The following is a 22565-nucleotide window of genomic DNA, read 5'->3' on the forward strand; positions in this document are numbered from 1 at the left end:
TTAAAAGCAATACTTTTTATTTCATATTTTCATAGTTGAAAGATTTTGTAATGTTTTTATTAAAAATAATGTTTATTTTGTAATGTGTCTAGGATATTCATATATTTATATGCTTTGACGTCTCTTAATTATTTATTTTGAAAAATTTCAAGCTACAGAAATTTTTCAACAATAGTTTAATACTATTATACCTTTCACCTAGATTGATCAATTTTTAACATTTGCCATATTTGATTTATTTCTCTCATATATATGCATTACTTTTCATCATTTGGCTAAACCATTTGAAAGTAAGTTGCAGACCTTAAGATTTTTACCTAAATACTTCAGTAGGTATTTCCTAAGAACAGGGCATTCTTTGACATGATTTAAAACCGTTATTGGGGAAAAAATGAAGGAGAAATAGAAGAAAAAGAAAAAAAAGTAAAAAGGAAGAAAAAAACAGTTATTGAATTCAGAAAATGTCACATTGATATAATGCTATCATCTAATATGCACTCTATATTCAAACTTTACCAATTATTTCAATTCTTATAGCAATTTTTACCTCCAGTCTATATTCCAATCAAGAATTACACATGACTTTTAGCTACTATGTAAGATATTTTTTGAATTGTTGTACTCTTTCTTGACATAAATCTGTTTTATAAGGAAATATTTTATATGACTCCTGACAATGAACCTCTTCTTTTCATATATGTAATGATTTTTCTTTGTTTTCTCACCATAAAAAGCAGTTCTACATGTATCCATTATCAGGAGTTCAAAATTTTTGATAAACATCACATTAGTCTTTTAAAAAAAATGAAAACAAATGAAAAGGAAAGGGAAAGTTTGTCTTTTCTCTATTTTTAATATACACATGAGGTACTCTTGGCTCTATAATTCAGAAAACAATTGTGTCTTCCGTTCTTAAACACCACTCTTAAGGAACAACTTCCAGTTGTCATTCCCAATATTTATAGAGCATTATGTTAACCCCAGTTGAGAATACAAAGTAAGTATAAGATCTGAATGAATGGACAATAATCATATATTAAGGCAATAGAGAGCAGTTAGGAGAAATGGTAAGAACTTAGAGAAAGTTCAAAGCCTTGGGACTGAAAAGATGGATAAATTTTAATAATAGGAAAAACATTTCTAGTGAGATTTGAGGGCTAACACAGATCATTAAAATTCGACTATAGTATGACACTATGAATCATTTTGTAAAACTCATTTCTTTACTTGAATTCTACCAAAAAAAGGCATAGATATGTATAAACTGTTCAGTTTATTCAAGCTATCGATTCTGTCCTAAAGTTGTTTTTAATATTGTTATTTTTGTATCTATTGTATTTGTAAATATGCCTCCTTTACATTCAAATGTCTTTGTTTACTTCATCAGTCTTGCTAGAAATTGGTTTACGTTATTATCCTTAGCATTTCTCTTCTTCCTTATTGCTTTTACTGTTTCTTAATTGAAATGAGCAATTGATTTTTAATCTGTTTTATAATTTATAAAGGGAAAGGATTGACTGTGGGAGCGGGGAGGCAGTGAAGAGCAATGGGGAAAAATTGAGACAACTATAATAAAACAATTAAAAAAAGGAAATTTAAAAAATTTAATAAAAGAATTTTTGGCAATGCCTTTATTACTCTTTTAAGTAATTGAATAGGGCTTTTGAAATCAGGTTGATTATAGAATTTGCATAAACTAAAACCACCTTTTTATGTACAGTTTAATGTACAACTTTGGCAAATGTACATGTTACTTAACCACCATCATGGTCAAGATGTAGAATGTCCATTGCCCACAAAAAATTATTTGTACCTCTTTGTAGTCAACCTTGTTCCTCATCTCCAGTCCCTGACAACCAAGGGTTTGTTTTCTGTGCTTTCGCAGAACATCATATAGGTATAATCATATTTTATGTAGCCTTTTGATTTTGTTTTCTTTCACTTAACACATTGCATTTGAGATTCATCTGTATTGTTACATGAATCAATAATCTGTTATAAATAAGAGGTCTGGTCTATATGATTCTGAATCTTTGACAGTTTTTGAGGTTTAGTATATCATCATTTTTCATGAATGGTCTAATGTGTGCCTGAAAGGAATTCTCTTTTTTTTTTTTTTTTTTTTTTTTTGGGTGCAGGGTTCTATATATAGCTGTTGGAAAAACTTATTAATTGTATTGTTCAAATATTTTATAGTCTTTCTTTTGGCTAGTACTTGCCTGGAATATATTTTTTATTCTTCTTTACTTTTATACCACTGAGTCATTTGGGTTTTTTCAATTAATATATTTAAATATATTTAAATTTTTCTTTTTCAATTAATATAGCTTCAATTCCAAGAATTTTTGTTGTGTCTTTTATATACATCTATTCTCACCTTTTCTTTTGATTTTGTTTCATTTTTCTAGTTCTTTTTATAGATGTTATTTATTTCTTTGTTTATTTTGCCACTCATAAACTCTTATTTTTAAGATGTTTTCTTACTGCTCTATGTATATATTTGTTCCTGATATTTGTTTTTTCTTTCTTAAATTTACATTACTTTCTAATTGTTGATATTTTTTTCCTACCTTTCTTGGCTTTAACTTTCCTCATGTGCTTTGGAAATTAGTTTGCAGAGTCATCTTGAAGGGAAACCTTTTTTCTCTATTACTGTCTTCTGGGTTTGCTAATCACAGAGTCAGTGGGTGGTTTGGCCTATGTTTTAGGAAGCAGGCTCTGTCTGCATCCTCTGACCTGGGTTTATATAACCTTTAGTTGTAAGAGCTTTTTCAATCTTTCTTTACAGTTTAAGGAATCACACAACTAAGACTAGCTGAAGTCTTTTGCCAGGTGGTTCTTTTTAATCCCCACTACCATTCAGTATCAACCCCTGCTGCCTCTGAATACTACCAAACCTGAAATCAAACAAGTCTATCAGTTTGCTTACTACTTGGTGTTCTATTACATGGGCATTTTTTTTTTTTTAGTACCGGTATATTTTTTAATTTTTCCCTTTATACTTTATCTATAATTACTAAACATCTGAAATAGAGAAGACTCTAAAATGTGTACTTTTCATGCTCTCTGACCTAAAAGTCCTAGCAATATAGTTTTCCCATAAGAATTTGGAAATTAGGATATGAATCTTTGTCAAATCCATCATCTTTGGTATATATATATCTATATCTATATATATAGAGAGAGATATAGATATATATATATATATATCTGCCAGATTCATTATGCTTCTTGGTTTAATGCCCAGATCTGGTATCAAACAAGAATATGAACACCAATCCGTATTTCAGGGGTATGACTTCTAGACTCAAATTGAATGGATTTATCTTGTGGCATTGATATTTACTTTCTGTGTGACTCAACTTTTTTAAGCCTTTTGTTTCCTCATCTGTATGTATGTTTGTATCTACCTCATAGACATCTGTAAAGGATTAAATATGGAAATATATAAAACATTAGACTAATATGTGACTTGTAATAAGCCCTCAAGGAATATTAGCTGTTATACAGTGGAGTTGCATGATATGCCCATTTAATTGTATAAATTCACCTGTACTCATTTTCTTTTGTGAAATACATGTAGCATAAACTATATTTTAGATATATACCTAGTATGTATGATACATTCATTGGACTTTGAAGTTAAATATTACCAGGGTTGTTAAATCCTCTGCACTATGTGTTTTACATTTGATGGGTGATATAAATTATCTTTGAAGTTAATTTTGACTACTACATATTTTTTCCTTACAGAGCAACTTTAAAACTTAATCTTCTCATCAGATATAACTATAATTAGTTATCTCTACACTAGTCATGTGTGATACTTATGACAGGCATTGATAATTATATATAATGTTGCAATAATAGAAAATCATTTGATCTGAGAATCAAAAGATGTGGATGCAGGTGTGACCGCTGCCAGTCTCTGGAGGTGGGATTTTTATCCAATTGCCTCACCTCTGAATCTCAGTCTCTTAATTTATAAAACAGAGATAATAATGCCCACATACCAGATGTTTATCAAGATTAAATTAAATAAGGTATGAGAATGCAATCTATAAACTCTACAAAATAGCTCTACAGAAAGCTGTGATTGCTTGTCTTCATTACAGGCTTTAGGGAGCATACATGGAAGCTGTGCCTGGAGAGTTTGTCTCACTTGCAGACCTCCTGCACGTTTTCTGATAAGGAGAAACTCTCAGTGAGGATTCTATGTAGAATGATCCTTAGGTGATGGCAGTGAGGTAAAACATACATTATCTAGTATTTGTATAAGACAGTTTAACTGCTGAGACCAAAGCTTTAGACTCCTTTGCTTTTTCAAACACAGCATACAATATTTAGTTCTTAGCATTCTGAAGAAGTAAGGAATCCGAATGTTAGCTCTGAAGTCAGTTGAGCTGACTTCTTCCTAATCAAGTTAAATTATTACATCTGTTTAGTGGACTATGCTGAACAAATCTAAGAACCAAGTTGTTTATCCTTAGTTGATGCCTCTATTTTGAGTCACAAGAAATGTTCTCACCTAAGTCTCCAATACTGTTTTTTCCTTCCTCCTTCCAATGTTGCAGAAACTACTGTAAGTGGAACATAAGTTCTACTTTGTTCTTGCTACAGCAGAACACATTTAAAGTAAAATTGCTTCGTATCCTGCTACTTTACTGAATTCATTTATCAGTTCTAGTACTATTTTGGTGGAATCTTTGGGGTTCTCTATATATAGTACCATATCATCTGCAAATAATGACAGTTTTACTTCTTCCTTCCCACTTTGGATATTTTTTATTCTTCTTCTGTCTGATTGCTATGGCTAGGACTTCCAGTACTATGGTGAAAGTGAACATCCCTGTCTTGTTCCCAATCTTAACGGGAGTGCTTGTAGCTTTTGCCCATTGAGTACGATGCTGTCAGTGGGTTTGTCATATATGGCTTTTATTATGTTTAGGTATGTTTCCTCTATTCCCACTTTGCTGGGAGTTTTGATCATAAATGGGTGCTGGATTTTATCAAATGCTTTTTCTGCATCTATTGATTGATGCGCTCATGTAGTTTCTAGCCTTCATTTTGTTTATGTGGTATATCACATCTATTGATTTGTGAATGTTGTACCAACCTTGCATCAAACTAAAAAGTTCTTGCACAGCAAAGGAAATCATCAACAAAATAAAAAGACTACCTACTGAATGGGAGAACATATTTGCCAATATATCTGATAAAGAGTTAACATTCAAAATTATAAACAACTTACAAAACTCAACACCAAAAAAATGCAATGCAATTAAAAAATGGGCAGAGAACATGAATAGACATGTCTCCAAAGAGGACACACAGACGGCCAGTAGGCATATGAAAAGATGCTCAACATCATTTATCATCAGAGAAATGCAAATTAAAATGACAATGAGATATCACCCCACACCTGTCAGAATGGCTGTCATCAATAAATCAACAAACAACAAGTGCTGAAGAAGATGTGGAGAAAGGGGAATCCTAGTGCACTGTTGATGGGAATGCAAACTGGTGCAGCCACTGTGGAAAACAGTATTGAGTTTCCTTAAAAAACTAAAAATGGCACTGCCCTATAACCCAGAAATTCCACTTCTGGGAATTTATCTGAAGAAAGCCAAAATGTTAATTCAGAAAAGTATAAGCACTCCTATGTTTATTGCAGCATTATTTAGAATAGCCAAGATTTGGAAGCAGCCCAAGTGTCCATCAGTAGATGAGTGGATAAAACAACTATACTAAATGTAGTTCTACATTTATACCATGGAATACTACTCTGCCGTAAAAATAAGAAAAATTTACTCTTTGCAACAGCATGGATGGACCAGGAGAACATCATACTAAGTGAAATAAGCCAGTTAGTGAAAGACAAATACCATATGGTTTCACTCATACATGGAATCTAATGAATAAACTGAACTAATAAGCAAAATAAAGACAGACTCATAGATGGAGAGCAGGCTGACAGCTCTGGAGGCAGGGTGTTGGAGGGCAGAGGGATCAAGTGAAAAAGAAAAATGACTCATGGACAGGACAACAGTGTGGGGATTGCTGAGGGGGTGGGGAAGGGGTTTGGAGGTGGAAGAGTGTATAAGGGCAATAAATGCTAATGGAAAAAATACAATAAAAAATAAGCTATTAAAAAATAAAATTGCTTCTGAAAGCCAACTAAAAGGTTAGGATATAAGCTTATAGCTTTACTCAGCTGCCTTTTAACACCTTTGCTTCTTAACTATCTTCTTAACTTTCCACATAGGGTTTAAAACTCAAACAATATTAAAAAGGTACACTGAGTATCTTGTTTCTACCCATGCCCCCGTGTGCTCCCGCCACTACTCGCCTCTAGTCAAAGATATGTGTGTGTGTGTGTATATATATATATATATATATATATATATATATATATCGTCGGCAGCCGTCCGTCTCGAGAGACGATGGTGTAGCTTCTTAAGAGTCTATCTGCACCGCCGAGAATGGCTGTGCAGTCCAACTCGGGAGTGACACAGTATCTGTCTCCTCCCGTGTTGAATCGACATCTTGCGATGACACTGGAGTGTCCTCTCCAGTGAAGCTGAAGCTACAGAGCATGGGCAGGGTGATATGGAGGGTCTGCTGTTGCCCATGCAGCAGACCCCCCCTCTCTTCGCAGCTGAAGGGTCCAAGGGAAAGACGGAGTCAATACAGCTTGGCTTCAGGTGCGCCGCAGGAGTTGCCGGTGTTGACTACAACGTCAAACCGCCTTAGGGATTCCGGCTCCGGATTTTCTGTCGGGGTTTACTCCCTTAGCCTTTCCCCTGAAGAGGTATGCCGCAAGGCAGCGGAGGTTTTTTGGAGTCAGAGTTTTCCTTCTCTGATGTGCCCTGACTGGAAGATCGAACCAGCGACACTTAGCTCGCAGGCCGACGCTCAATCCACTGAGCCAAACCAGTCAGGGGAGAAGCTGTGATAATATGCTTTAAAAAATATAAGTTTTGGCAAAGTTTGCCCTGCCTGGGTGGCTCAGTGGATTGAGCACTGGCCTGCAAACCAAAGGATCTCTGGTTAGATTTCCAGTCAGAGCACATGCCTTTTGTACCCAAATAATAGCCTATATATATATATATATATATATATATATATATATATATATACACACACACACACACATATACATATATGTATATATATGTATACTTTGCTTATTTTATTGACTAGTTTCTCTTGGAGTTTCCCTTTGGTTTTGCTTTAATGTCAATACATAGAGAGCTTCTTTATTTCTGTTTAAAGATGTGTGTTATTTCATGGAAAGTATGGGCCATAGTTTATTTAATCAGCCTTGAAAGAGGAACACTTGATTTGTTATCACTTTTCCTGATACAAAAACTGCTATAGTGAAGAACTTTGAATATTGACATTTAGTACATGTGAGGATGTCTATAGGATATATGTTTAAAGTAGGATTACTGGGTCAAAGAGAAAATGCATTTTTAAAATCAATTCTTTACTATTTTAACCACCTCAAAACAACAGAGTGGGGGCATGGAGCTAGAGCCCATTGGTGGAATTGTGCAGACAGTCCTAGATTTGATCTAGGCTTCATCACTCCTGTGTCATATGGCTTTGAGGAAGTCAGTTCTGCACTTGTGGAGCGCTGGTGTGTGCCTCTGCAAGAATGGGAGACTAGTGTCTGTCTCAACTGGGTAATGACCAAGTCAAATGAGAAATGGGAATTATCAGCACTGCTCATCCGTAAGGTGCTGTAATTATTAACCTGATAATGACCACGACCCTGATTCCCACATGCCAGGCTCACTTGCTTTTATTTTTTAATTATCATTCAGTAAAGCACACTTTTTCTTTTTCTTAATGTACTCTTCTATAAATTTTAACACATGCATAGATTTTTGTACCCACCACCATAATCTGGATACCAAATAGCAAACGCATTTTTAATTTTAATAAATTTTGGCTATTTACTCTCCATAAAGATTGTACATCTTCACTGAACTCCTCACAACAGAATATGAGTGATTTTTTCTCATCGCCTTGGCAAAAGATAGAGTTGGTTATTTGTTTGTCGTGATTGTTTGTTTGTTGTTATAGCATTCCCCCATGCAGAGACACAAGCAGTGGACTAGTGCTGCCCTAGCTGTCTAGTCCTTATTCTCTTGATTAAAGTCACTTAAGCCTAAAATCTGAAGCTTAAAAAGAAAAATAAATATTAAACAGGCCTCATATTTTAATCACACTTTAAAGCAGCTATTTTTCCTATCTGCTCCTAAATCAAATGACAGCTCAGTATAAAGCATTCTGTCATTTTGAATAACTAAGAAATAACTGAAGGAAAGCAGAAAATGTAGTCTATATTGCAGTTATATACCTCTGTGATGTTAACTGTTCTTCACTAAATGTTCATAAGTTCAGATATAACTTTTCTCTTCTCTTCTGCCTTCAACCCATGTAAAAATTTTTAGAAATGAAAGCATGGTTAAGATCTTACAATTTTGTATTTTCATTTGTAAACTTACTAAATGAAAGGATGGTGTTAATAGGATTGGCATAAGAAAATTGGACTAAAGTGTTTGAAACATTTTCTTTCTTTACTGTAAATATAAGTCACCCATACATAACCAAAATAGCATTGCTTTATACTAGGTTTGGCAACCACTGACCTGCCAGCCAGATTCAATCAGCAGGCTTGTATCATATGTGTCATGTAATCTTTCAAAATTGGGAAATTTTACATTAAAATCCAAATTTCTGGCTTCACTTGAATAATCAGAATATCTGGCCACAAATGCCCGCAGTATCCTATTAATGGGGGGTGCGCTGTAATTTACTGCATTCTTATACTAGCCTTTTCACTCATTGTTTTTTTTTACTTATGCTTCAGAATACTATATAACTTCATTCAAGTTTTAATAAAAGTCTTTATACATCAGCAAACACTTGTTTTATAAAACATTTTTTTAATCCTCATCCAAGGATATGTTTATTGATGAGAGAGAGAGAGAGAGAGAGAAACATCAATCTGAGAGAGAAGCATTGATCGGTTACCTCCCACCCACACCCCAACCAGAGATAGAATCCACAACCTTTTGGGGTATGGGATGATGCTCCAATCAGCCAAGCCACTTGGCCAGGGCACAAACACTTGTTTTATTACCAGTATTTTCAGGTTTCCACATAGTATTTAGCAATAATATTTCAGTAAAAAGTTTGCAGTTTTTATGATTAAAGTATTTGTTCTTAAAAACATGAAATCTGACATTTAATTTAATGGTTGAACTAGTTAACAGAGTTTTTTATTTCTCCTTTTAATAAATGAACATGTTTTCTTACTGTCTTGGAAAACAATTATTGATTTTTATCATTTTCCCAATGATTCTTGTTTTCTTTATGTGATAGATTATTATTCCATATTTATGTCATTTGATTTCTAATACATATCTTTAAAAATTTTTCAGTTGCAAAGCCAGCCAATTAGTTTGCTTACCTGAATGTGTATCTGCAGAAATTTAGAGAATGCTGGCAATGTAAAGACATATTATGAACCTTTAAGACATTGAAGTCATTAAAGTCCCTAAAAATGGCTGTAAAAATAAATTCCTTTAGTTGCTGAGAAATGTTACATCAAAGTTAATCAGGATCATGATCATATTTCCTCTGCATTTCAATCCCTGAGCTAACAAAATGACTAACCATATAACTTCTCATTGATTTTAATCTTCCAAACTTTGTAGACCACTTTTTAATTAGATATGTGTTAATCACTTGTTTATCCAACACCATACACTTTCTGCATTAAAATCTCTCATGGTGTAAACAAATATTGAAGATGATGGACATTGCTTTCCTTGTTAACACTGATTCAGAACTACGGAATGCTTTGTTTATGAGCACATTTAATTAAGGTTTATATCTGTGTTGAAAAAGAATTCAATGAATCTGGCTCTACTCATTTTCAGAATAAAAAAACTTCTATCACTTTTTCAATGTTGTTATTGCTGTTATCTGAGAATAATTGGCACCAGGTCAAGGAGTCTAAATGAAATAGGAACTGCAGATTTATGGTAGATAGTAGGGACATGGGAGTGGAAAGGGAAGTTTTAATAGGACTTTATCATGAAAAGTATTAAACTAAAAGCTATTTAAATACAGGTTATAATTTTAACCATGGGAATAATGAAAATAAACAAAGAATGAATGCCATTTTTATTTTTATTTTTTGTAATTTCTAACACAATTGACAACACAATATGAATGTTACCCTTAATGTTTAACTTTCTAGTATGCTTTTAAAAAGGTGCATTTTTTGGCAACAAAGTTAGATATACATATAGAGATAGATATAGATATAGATATAGATATAGATATAGATATAGATAGATATTCAGAGAGCCCTGACTGGTGTGGCTCAGTTGGTTTGACATCGCTCTACAAAGTAAAAGGCTGCCAGTTTGAATTCTGGTCAGGGCACATGCCTCGGTTGCAGGTTCCTTCTCCAGTCAGGTAGAGTGCAAGAGGCAACAAGTTAATGTTTCTCTCTTACATCGATGTTCATTTCTCTCTCTTTCTCCCTCCCTTCCCCTCTCTCTAAAAATAAATGAAAAATCTTTAAATATATATTTAGAGAATATTTTCAATTTTTCCAGAGGTTTCTGCAATTAGTTGATATTTAAATTACTCTCCTTTGGTGCCCCTATGGAATCATAATCCTTACAGGTTTTCCCTGTTTCACTGTCAACTTGTCTAACTGGCTCTTTTTGTGATTTGAGAAGTATTCAACTACTAGTTTCATTGACTTCATGAAATTTTACATTTTTCTGGTATTGACTTTGAAGTTATTTGAATTGTATTATTTATAGCCATAAATAGTTTCCCAAAAGAACAGATACATTTACAACATCCAATGATTAAGAAGAGACCAACCAACAAAACCTTGTCACAACAGGTAAATACGGGGTCTTTAGTGTTGACCCGGAAAGAAGATACATTGACGAGTAGGGAACCATTAGTGAGTGATGCATGCATTCATCAGTATTTTATGCTGTGAGAACTTTTGCTTGGATGAGGAATATTTAGATAATGGGAACTCCCTGTTTTATCTTTGGTCTTCTGGATATGGAACTGTGGCTTTCTGGGTGGCAGATTCTGAAGCTTTTTGAGCTTAATATAGATAGCTTCCCCATCTCTCACAAACTCATCAACTATAATATTTTATTAAATTTCATATATTTGTATGTGTATAAACTTCAGACTTTGAAAAAAGGTGAATTGATTTCTCTAAACTAATGAGATGGAAATTCACTCATAGCATTGACTAAACTGGGTTGCCAGTATTGATAGTGGTATTATTTACCATGATTAGTATTCTAATAGCCAAATATATTTTTTTCTATGTAATAGATATTAAACAAAAGAATGTAGTGCCAGTTGACTCATTATTGCATTACAAAGATTCCCCAACCACAAATCCATCCCTAGGAAAAGAAAGCCCTGACGACAGGACTAGGTGCAATTAACCACTCACTGCAGGGATGTACTTAGTACAATCTATCACAAGCTAACCTTTTAGGAGTGAGTTTTGAAGTAGAAATAATAAAAAGAAAAACTAGTTTAATGATCATATTAATGGTCAAGTGATATTTATATGACCATTATATAACTCTCACATTTATTGTTCAAAGACTTTTGAATAATGTTAAGAAAAGATTCTTCTGAGTTTCCTATATATACAGTAAGTTCTGTAATTTGGAAATAAATCTCATCCTAACCTGAAGTGATTTTTTTCTCTTTTGAACATGTAGAAGCTTCATTTTCCATGTTGCTTCCTTGAAAAATAATCTTGTTCCAACTTTGAAAAACTTTTCAGCTATTTTCAGAAACTTATTTAAATCTCATATTGTTATTGAACTCCTTTGGTGCTTATACTTTTCCAGCCAAACTATAAGCCTCTTATAATCCATCATACTCTCCATTTCCTGCTATAGTGCCTTGTTAATAGGAGATGTGATCAAAAATGTATTTTGTTTGATTGACAAACAAAAAGAATATTTAACTTGACTCCTATTTAACAATTGGTACATTGCCATCATGAAACTAGGCAAAGCCTTTATAGCAAATATTAACCATTATTCCCATTACTAAACTTACAATGAGTTCTTCCCTCATGAGGGAACAATGACATATTGATGAAGTACGCAAAAACAGGTATTTTCTTACACTGCTTGTGGATATAAACTGGTACAACTTTTGGAAAGCAATTAAGATATATATGTCTACTGTAAGCCTAAAGATATTGGTTATTCTTTCACCCAGCTTCTAAAATTCTATTCTAAGTAAGGGTAGGAAAAGCATTATCCCAAGGGAATTTTGTGACATTATTTATAAAAAAGAAGCCACATTGAGACTGGTAGGAGCTTGGAGATGCAGGATGGACTGGTCCCACACCCACATGTGGCCTTTCAGAATCAAAAGGTATATCTCTGCTGCAGAGGTTCCCACTGAGGATCAAGGGGCCCCAGCCCCACACCAGGCTACTGAGCCCACAACACCAGTGCTGAGAAGAGGAGTCTGTACAACAGCTAGCTGAGAAAATCAGTAGGGACTCAGTTTGGGTGAGATGGAGAGCTGCTAGAGACCCAGGTGCCCTCTAAAAGGTCCTGAGCACAGATTCACTCCCAAATACTTGCCCTAAGCTCCAGCAAAGGGGCAGCAGCTCAAAAAGTACCAGGGACATACTGGGGTGGCAGGGGGGAACTGAATTGTGTGGCTTCAGAGTGAAGACTGAAGGGGTAGCACTCTCCACACTAAAGTACCTGCAGGTGCCATTGTTCCTTCGTTGACTGCTCCCCTCATCCAGCCTGCAGGTGAAAGTGGGCAACAAATCTGAGTCTCCACTAAGCAGGCTAATAGAGTACTTGCCCCACCCTGGCAATTCCCTAAGAATCCGTCACCCAGCCTGAACCTATTTCAAAGGCTAATACATACAAGCTGCTGATCTGGGCCCATGCTGCAGACTCTCCCAAAATCTCTCCAAGGTCCACAAATCCCAAAAAAGCAATAGTTCATGCCTCTTTCTAATCAGCTCTGAGCCTGGCACTAGAGGTAGCCATCCTCACTTCACATCATAACCAGTCCCAGGTGGCCCCAGAATCAACACACATGAAGGCTGCCTTGAGACCACACAAGACCACCACCACTGAATTTGCACCACAAATAACACACCCAAAGCATGGACTCATCAAGCACCTTAGCCCCACTAAAGCTGACCCACCTTATGGGGTCAGCCCCTGCACAGCAGCTTGTTTGTTGTAGTCATGCCCAGTCCTCACAGCCAGTCAGCCTAAGAGTCCACCCAAACATTGATGTGCCAACATCAATCAAGGCTCAACCACAATAGGAGAGCACACACTACACAGGGACAGACTGCACCACTGGGTCCCACAAGACACCTACTCTATAAGGACACTGCCAAGACTGGAAGACAGAGCAGATCTATTTAATACATAGAAACAAATGCAAGGAAGCAATCAGAATGGAATAACAGGACAAAACTCTAGAAAAAGAACTAAACAGAATGGAGGCAAGCAATCTACCAGATAAAGAGTTCAAAACATGCTTATGGGGATGCTAAATGAAAATGGGAAAAATAGATGACCTCAGTAATAGCTTAAACAAAGTGATGGAAAACATTAAAAAGGAGATAGAAACCAAAGAAAAGAACCCATCAGAAATGAAGAATAAAATATCTGAAATGAAGACTACATTGGAAGGAATTAAAAGCTGATTAGGTGAAGCAGAGGACTGAATCAGTGATTTGGAAGAAAAAGTAGCAGAAAACATACAATCATAACAGCAAAGAAAAAAAGAAACCAAAAAATTAGGACAGTTTAAGGGACCTTTGGTACAACATCAGACATACCAATATTTGCATCATAGGGATGCTAAAAGGAGAAGAGGAAGCAAAGATTAAAAAACTCTTCGAAGAAATAATGATTGAAAACTTTCATTATATGATGAAGGAAATAGATATACAAGTCCAAGTCCAGAAAATGAAAACTCCCAAACAAGATGAACCCCAAAAAGGCCTACAACAAGACACATTATAATTAAAATGCATAGGGTTCAAGACAAAGAGAATCTTAAAAGTAGCAGGACAAAAGCATCTAGTTACCTACAAGGGAGCTTCCATAAGACTGTCAGCTGATTTCTCAACAGAAACTTTGCAGGCAAGAAGACACAAAATATTCAACATGATGAAAAGGTCCTATGACCAAGATTAATCTACCCAGCAAGGCTATCATTTAGAATGGAAGCACAGATAAAGTGCTTCCCAGACAAGGTAAAGCTAAAGGAGTTCATCATCACCAAGCCCTTATATATGAAATGTTAAAGAGACACATTTAAGAAAAAGAAGATCAAAACTATGAATGGTAAAATGACAACAAACTCACAACTATCAACAAATGAATCTAAAAAAAAAAAAAAAACAACTAGAACAGGAACAGAACTATAGATATGGAGATCATATGGAGGGTTATCAGTGGGGAGGGGGAAAAGGGAGAATGGGGAAAATGGTGCAGGAATCAAGAGGCGTAACTGTTAGATACAAAATAGACAGGGAAAAGTTAAAATTAATAAAGTGAATGGAGAAGCCAAAGAGCTTATATGCATGACCCATGGGTATGAACTAAGGGGGGCATTGCTGGATGGAAGGAGGTACTGGACAGAGGGGGCCAAAGAGAAAAAACTGGGACAACTGTAATAGCATAATCAATAAAAAATGCTAAAAAAAAAAAAGTTCAGATTGGCATGACAAAATAGTCTCAGGGATATAAAGTACAACATAGGAAATATAGTCAATAATAATGTAATAACTATGCATGGTGCCAGTTGGATACTAGGGTTATCAGGGGGATGTATTCCTGAGTTATATAAATGTCCAATCGGTGTGCTGTACACCTGAAACTAATATAAAGTAATATGGAATGTCAACTATATTGAAACATTAAAAATAAATAAATAACAAACTCATTTTTAGCATATATTGGATATTTTTTAAAATCCAGTTTGACAGCCTCTGCCTTTTGCTAGATTTAATTCATTCATGTTTAATGTTATTGGTATATTTAGATTTGTGGCAGAGAGAAGAAATACTTTTTAATTTTTTTTCTTTTTTTATTTTATTAATGTTCGATTAGTTTTCCCAATTTTTCCCCCATTGCTTTCCCCTGCCCCACCCACCTCCCACCTCTCCCACAGTCAATCCCCACCCTGTTATTTCTGTCCATGGGTCCTTTATACTTTTTCCTTGACTAGACCCTTCCCCTTCTTTCCCTTGTTATCCCTCTCCCCCTCCCCTCTGGTCACTGTCAGTTTGTTTCTTATTTCTATGCCACTTGTTCTGTTTTGCTCATTTGTTTGTTTTGTTCATTAGGTTCCACTTATGGGTGAGATCATGTGGTATTTGTCTTTCACTGCCTGGCTTATTTCACTTAGCGTAATATGCTCCAGTTCCATCCATGCTGTCGTGAAGGGTAGGAATTCCTTCTTTCTTTCTCTACATAGTACTCCATTGTGTAAGTGTACCACAGTTATTTGATTCTCCCATTTATTGATGGGCACTTAGGCTGTTTCCAGAACTTGGCTATTGTAAATAGCGCTGCTGTGTACATAGGGATGCATAGATTCTTTTAAATTGATGTTTCAGAATTCTTTAGATGTAATTCCAGCAGTGGAATCACTGGATCAAAAGGCAGTTCCATTTTTAATTTTTTGAAGAAAACTCATACTGTTTTCCACAGTGGCTGCACCAGTCTGCATTCCCACCAACAGTGCACCAGGGTTCCCTTTTCTCCACATCCTCATCAGCACTTGTTGTTTGTTGATTTCTTGATGATGTCTATTCTGACTGGTGTGAAGTGGTATCTCATTGTGGTTTTTATTTGCTTCTCTCTGATGGCTAGTGATGTTTCCTTTCATTGTCTGTGGGCCCTCTGTATGTCCTGCTTGGAGTAGTGTCTCTTCAAGTCCTTTGCCCATTTTTTAATTGGATTGTTTGTCTTCCTGATGTTGAACCATTCTTTATATGTTTTGAATATCAAACCCTTGTCCAAGGTATCACTGGCAAATATGTTTTCCCAAGATATTTAGATTTATGTCTGACATTTCATTATTTGTTTTTATTGTCTATCTCTTTTGTTTCCTTATTTTTCTTTGTTGAAATAAGTAATGATTTTCATTTTAGTTATTAGCAATCGCTCTAGGAATTACTTTACACATCTAACTCATCAGATTCTACTTCACGTTTATACTAAGTTACTTCCAGTGAAATTAAAAAGAATATTTCTATATAGCTCTATTTTCTTTTCTCCATTTTCTGTGCTATTATTGTTGTGCACCCACATCTCTATATGTTACAAACCTAATGATACATTAATGCAATTATCAGTTTGAATAACTTTATGTTTTTTAAAGAAGAGAAGAAAGGGAAGCAGTACATAGGTATAGTGTTTGTTATTTTAGCCTTCTTATTTACCATTTCTAGTTCTCTTTATTCTTGTGGATTTGAGTTAAAATCTGATGTCATTTCCTTCTCCAAAACACATTTGCTCCCACTGCCCTCCTTTGTGCTATTATTTTCAAATATATTGCATTTCCATGTTAGAAACCCAACATTATGTAATCTGACAGTATTGTTTTGTGCAATTCCTTTTTAAATCAACTAGGAGAAAAAAAATTCACATTTATGCTTTCTTATAATTCCATAATTTCATTTACTGCTGCTCAAGTTTTTATTTGGAGTCAGATCACCACCTGGGGTCACTGGCTTTCAGCTTGAAGAACATTCTTTAGTAGTTATTGTGATATAGGTGTACTACCAATTATTTCTTTCAGGTTTTTGTTTATTTTGGGACATTTATTTCACCTTCATTGTTGAAAATTAGTTTTACTGGATATAAGTTTTTGGTTGGCAGGTGTTTGGGTTTTTTTCTTATTTCTGTTAGCACTTTAATTATATAATCCCACTGCATTCTGACCTTCATTATTAAGAATCAGCTTCTGATATTATTGGGTTTTTCTGATATGTGATGAGTTCTTTTTTTCTTACTGCTTTCAAACTTTGTCTTTGTCTCTGTCTTAAACATTTTACTATAAGGTGTCTCAGTGTGGATTTCTGTGTATCCTATTTGGAGTTTATTGAACTTTTTAGATGTGTCAGTTATGCTTTTTATCAAATTTAAGAAGTTTCTAGCTATTGGTTCTTTGAATAATTTTTCTGGTCCTTTTTCTCCTGGCCATCTAGTACTCCCAGTTATGCATATGTTGGTATGTTTAGTAGTGTCCCACATTTCTCAAAAGCCTATTCAATTTTTAACTCTTTTTTTCTCTGTTCTTCAGATTGCTTAATCTCTGTTGATCTATCTTTCAGTGCATTGATTCTTTCTTCTACCAGTTTAAATGTACTGTCGAATCGCTCTAATGAATTTTTTATTTCAATCATTATACTTTTGAACTCCAGAATTTCATTTGGTGTTTTTTTATATATATAATTCCTATCTCTTTAGTAACCTACATCTGTTGAAATACTGCCGTCATATTTTGCTTTAGTTCTTTGAATGTGTTTATAATGGCTCCACTAAAGTCTTTTTTTTTCTTACATCTGGACTCTCACAGGCAATTTTTGTTCACTTTTCCCTTTTTTGGCCATTTTTGCTTTCTTCATGTCTTATAATTTTTTTGTAAAATTGGATGTTTTATATCGCATATTATAATAATTATAGATACTGATCACAGGACTTCTTGTTGTTGTTTATTTGTCTAATGACTATTTTATTTGTCTTTAGACTATTTTAATGTAGTTTATTTCCTCCACTGTGTCAAGTTTCTGAAAATACTCCTCAGTGTTCAGACTTGCCCATGCACATGGTCATCCATGAGTGACAGTTGTTACAACAGGGCTCTCTTTGACTCTCTCTTTCCCTGAACTCAGATGTGCTGTCTGCTTCTGTTGGTGTCTCACATGTTGGTTAATTAAGCTCCAGTGATTTCAAGTGGGATGCTCTTTTTTTATAAGCCCAAGAACACAAATTACTCCAGAGGCTGATCAAATTTAATTATGGCACCTTTGCTAGAACTGTGTTTAAGGCCACTCTTAGAAGATTGTTCTGACCCCAGAAGGGCTCTTCTTAGTTACACCTTTTCTTGTTTGTACCTCCATTTTCTTGGGATATTTTCGGTTTTGTTTAATAACTGATGAATCTAGTCATTTCCTATTGTTCACTGGTGTGGCCTGCCATTTTGCTTATTTGTTTCATGGAGTTTCTTGCTTCCTCTTACTTGCTTACCAGTGAAGTCTCCATTGTTTCAAGAGCTCCCTTGAGCTTGAACTTTCCTACCTTAGTTATATAGAAAGTCAGTTCTTTTGGGGAAAGCTTGGGAGCTTTATTTTTATGGCCTGCTCTTGCCCATGGGAAAAACCTTTAAGCCTTTGCTCTGAAGCTAAGAAGAAACAGGGGCCCACTTTCTTTGGAATGACATCCATGGTTTATGGCAGGGCACTGGCCTCTGGTCTTAGCTTGCTCTCCTGGTATAAAACTTCCGCTCTAAGACTGAGCTGGAGCAAGTATGTGAACCCAGTGTTGTCAGCCCACCTCACCTTGAATAAACTTCACAGTGAGGGCTGGGTACAGGAAGGGATCCCCTGAACTCTGAGCTATACTTGCTGGAATCTAATCTCTGTAACACATAGCTAGGATCATGAGAAATTGTTGATGGCTTGCCTTTCTCTAGGACAAACCATAGCCCTTGACTGGGCGCTGGATGCCCTTAACTACATCTGCCTGGAGTTAAATCTCTGTCTTGTTGAGCTGGAGGGTAGTGGTTATGGAAAGACTGGGTCAAGACCCAAGTGTCACTGACCACCATTGTTCTTACCAAGATTGAGTAAATTGTCTCGCATAAAAGTTTCTTCATTTGCTTTGTATCCTTAGGACAATTTTAAGGAACTTTAAGTGATTGTGATTTTATAATGTTGCCCGTTACAGTTTTTTTGCTCGTGAGTTCCTCACTCCTCATTCATTCCAGAAGTAGATGTGGGCCATTAACTTTCAGATGGTATCCTATCCAACTCTAAATTCTTCTCAAAAGGATCTTTATTACTTTGTGATTTATAATTTATTAATATGTTGATTATAGTTCTAGAAGTCACCATCATCATGCCATAGACCACTTTGTACACTACAAATCCATGAATATGAATTACAGCATCCCCAAATATCAACAATATATGTATAGAATTAAAGCCAACATGTATGAATAGGTGCAACCTCACTTAAGATCACCTGTTTATATAGATGATGCATTGTATGTCATATACAATGAAAGAGAATAAGCAATTTAGGATCACAGCCAATCCCATTTTTTTGTGATGTTATTGCCTCTCTCCATATCCAGTGTGACAAAGGAGGAATGGGGAAACTTTTCCCTTTTTCTGAGAAAAGATGATCCCCTAGTAAACCCAGGCCAAACCAGGCCCTCCTTCCTGCCCCAGCAACCATTCTCTTCCTAGAGCTTCACTGGCAAAGATGGGCTTTGCTCTGTCTTTTGTTTAAAGTTAGTTTCTCTAATGTTCTTTAGAATTTTAAAAGTTATAAAGTTAAATTTTAAGAGTTTAGTTTTAAAGTTAAAGAATTTTAAGAGTTTTCTCTTTACCCCACTTAATCTCCATTGACTACTATCTTCCACTCTAATTTGCCTAAGAAAATGAGAGGAAAAGATCTTTGGATCTACTATTTGATTAAGCCTTTAAGCACCTACATACAAGATCTATAAAAGGCTCAGTTTTATTTCATTTCCTTGGGATATCTTTTTTCTGGTTTTATTTAATAATTGATATCCAGCTATTTTCTGTTGTCCACTGAAGTGTTATATATTGGGTTGTTCAAAAAGTTTGGGTGGTTTATTTGTTATTTTTTTTGTTTGTTTGTTTGCTTGATAAGATGGCTCTAGATGTGCTTAGTTGTCTTTAATTTCATTTGAAGCAATTTTATTAGGTTGTATTGTGACAACTGATTATATAAGTGTGTATTTTTTTTTTAAACATCAAACTTGGTGAATTTTTGTGTAGCTATTTTAATATTGAAGATGGAAGAAAATACACAACATTTTTGGCATATTATGCTTTATTATTTCAAGAAAGGTAAAAACAGAACTGAAACACACACAAAAAGATTTGTGCAGTGTATGGAGAAGGTGCTATGACTGCTCAAACATGTCAAAAGTGGTTTGTGAATTTTCATGCTGGAGATTTCTTGCTGGATGATTCTCCACTATCAGGCAGACCAGTTGAAGTTGACAGCAATCAAATCAAGACACTGACAGCAACCATCCTTATACCACACAGGATATAGCCAACATACTCAAAATATCCAAATCAAAGTTATTGGTGAAAATGAAAAATATATCTTCTTTTATGGAAAAAACTAAATGGACTTTTTGGTCAACTCAGTAATATTTCACCCACATGCAGGGTTAGTAATTTTTTATGTACTATTCTCATTTTTAAAAAATCTGGTGGCCTGTAGAATATACTTCAAACTGTTCACAAAGTCATTCATAATCTTTCCAAGTTCACTTGGCTTACCTCATCTCTGATCTTGTGCCTATGCTCCACTTATAGTGGGCCAACCACTTGCTACTTTTCCCAAGCATATCACTTATTTCAAATGTCCATGCTTTTGTTATCAGAGATGCTTAATCAAGTGATTGCAACAGTGTCATATTAATAATGTAAGGATCCAAGGCCCTAATCCACTCCTATTGAATCAGAATCTTCATGTGCAATTATTTTTTTAAAAACTCTTCACTTGATTGTAAAGCTATTTAAGAACCATTGCTGTTCTCTTTTCTCTCCCTGCAGTGTTCTTTATATCTCCTGCTTTCACTTTGCCTTACAAAACTCTTGCCCAACAAAAGCAGGCAGAGAGAGAGAGAGAGACAGAGATCTTAAAACTAAAATATTACCAAATCTGAAAAGTTTTCCTCAAGTCTGTCTCCATTCTTAATCTAGTAGATATATGTTGTTGTTCTTGGCTAATAAGTATAGAGGCCTCTTTCTGTGCTTAGGATGTCCTCAGCCATATGAATTAGGTATAGTTCCTACATTAGAGGCTCAGAATGCCAACCACTTAATATCCTAGCCTTCCTCACACACTGAGCATGAGTAAGCAAGACTGCCAATCAAGCATGTACACCACAGGCTTTGAAGCAAAAGTTAATTAGTCTTGGAAAAAGAGACCACAGACTCTATTTCAGGACAAGGTAGTAGTAGCAGCAGCAGCTACTTCCAGTTCCAAATATAACAGAAAAGTTATTCTAGTGACTAGATCCAACTTACAACATCCAAGTTGGATCATTGCACACTGCAGTTTCTTTTCCTGGCTGGGTAGCCTCCAAAGTTGATTCTATAGCTTTGTATCTTTTAATAAATTTATTTTCTGCTAAAATTAGCAGAGTTGGTTTCTGTTGCTGGTAACTAAGATACAGGGACACCTAATAGAATAATCACCTCTCTGTACCCCTCATAGAACTTTATGCACAGTCCACTATAGCAATACATCAAACTGTCCTATACTTAATTGCCAGTAGAATATGGGTTAACTCTGTCAAGAGGGATGGAAAGAACATTCTAGGCAGGAAGCCATGTGGCTAGAAGGAACATAAAGAATACTAGGGACTGAAGGGACAATATTTATCTAGAAGATAAAGTGAACTAATTAGTGAAATGTGTCACTGGATAGAAAGTTGTTAAAGGAATGAAGTAACTGGATGATATTAGCTCTATGAGATCATATGAGGGCATTTTTATTTTAATCTTAAGAACAATGTAAAGATACTGAAGGTTTTCAACTAGGCTATGTTATGACGGGATTAGTATTTTGGGGAAAAAAATTACTCTTAGAGTGGCATAAAGAATAAATTGGAGGTAAGGTGATTTTACTCAGATTTCAGAGTTTTGCTTACGGAACTAAGAGGTTCTGTACTGCTCCAAAGTGATCGCTTTTTCCTGGCCACGTCTTCCTACTAACCCTAAACTTTTCCTTTTGGAGCAGTCCAAAGTGAGGACCTCCCTCCTCCTACCAGATGATCCTTTAACCTTTGAAGCTCAATAAGATACAAAACAGTCCAAGGAAATATTTTCTCTATGAGTATTGCTATTATCAATAACTCATACTAATATAGAGACTTAAATTTATCAAGTCCACTTAATTTCATATAACTTAAATTGGATTTTTTGATATTCAGGTATTAAAGCAGTACTGGTTTTCTTTTGTTTTTCTTTTATTTTTTGAAGAGTTGGGGTACCTTTCATCTTACTCTTTTAAATCCAAAAACGAAAACTCAAATGGGATATACCACATTAAAACGTGCTAGTAATGTGTCTATATTATTTTTATACATTATCTCATATTTATGTATTTATGTCAAGAGCTAGTCAAAACTAAGTTTGAATCCATTTGTATTTTGTTTCAGAGAGTAAAATAATGATTGTAGATAGCCAACTAGCAAGT

General features: G+C 35.0%; 1 protein-coding gene and 1 non-coding gene across 3 annotated transcripts in view; both read left to right on the forward strand.

Moving 5' to 3' along the window:
* MBD5 (methyl-CpG binding domain protein 5) overlaps positions 1-22565 on the forward strand; it is a 398748-nt gene that overhangs the window by 192130 nt on the left and 184053 nt on the right. The window lies entirely within an intron of this gene.
* LOC150022009 (small nucleolar RNA SNORA33) lies at positions 9461-9589 on the forward strand. The gene has a single exon (XR_016513724.1). It is a non-coding gene; the product is annotated as a small nucleolar RNA SNORA33 (small nucleolar RNA).

This window comes from Furipterus horrens, unplaced genomic scaffold, assembly GCF_987537825.1.
Source record: "Furipterus horrens unplaced genomic scaffold, mFurHor1.1.pri manual_scaffold_1, whole genome shotgun sequence".
In the NCBI taxonomy this organism is placed as follows: Eukaryota; Metazoa; Chordata; class Mammalia; order Chiroptera; family Furipteridae; genus Furipterus; species Furipterus horrens.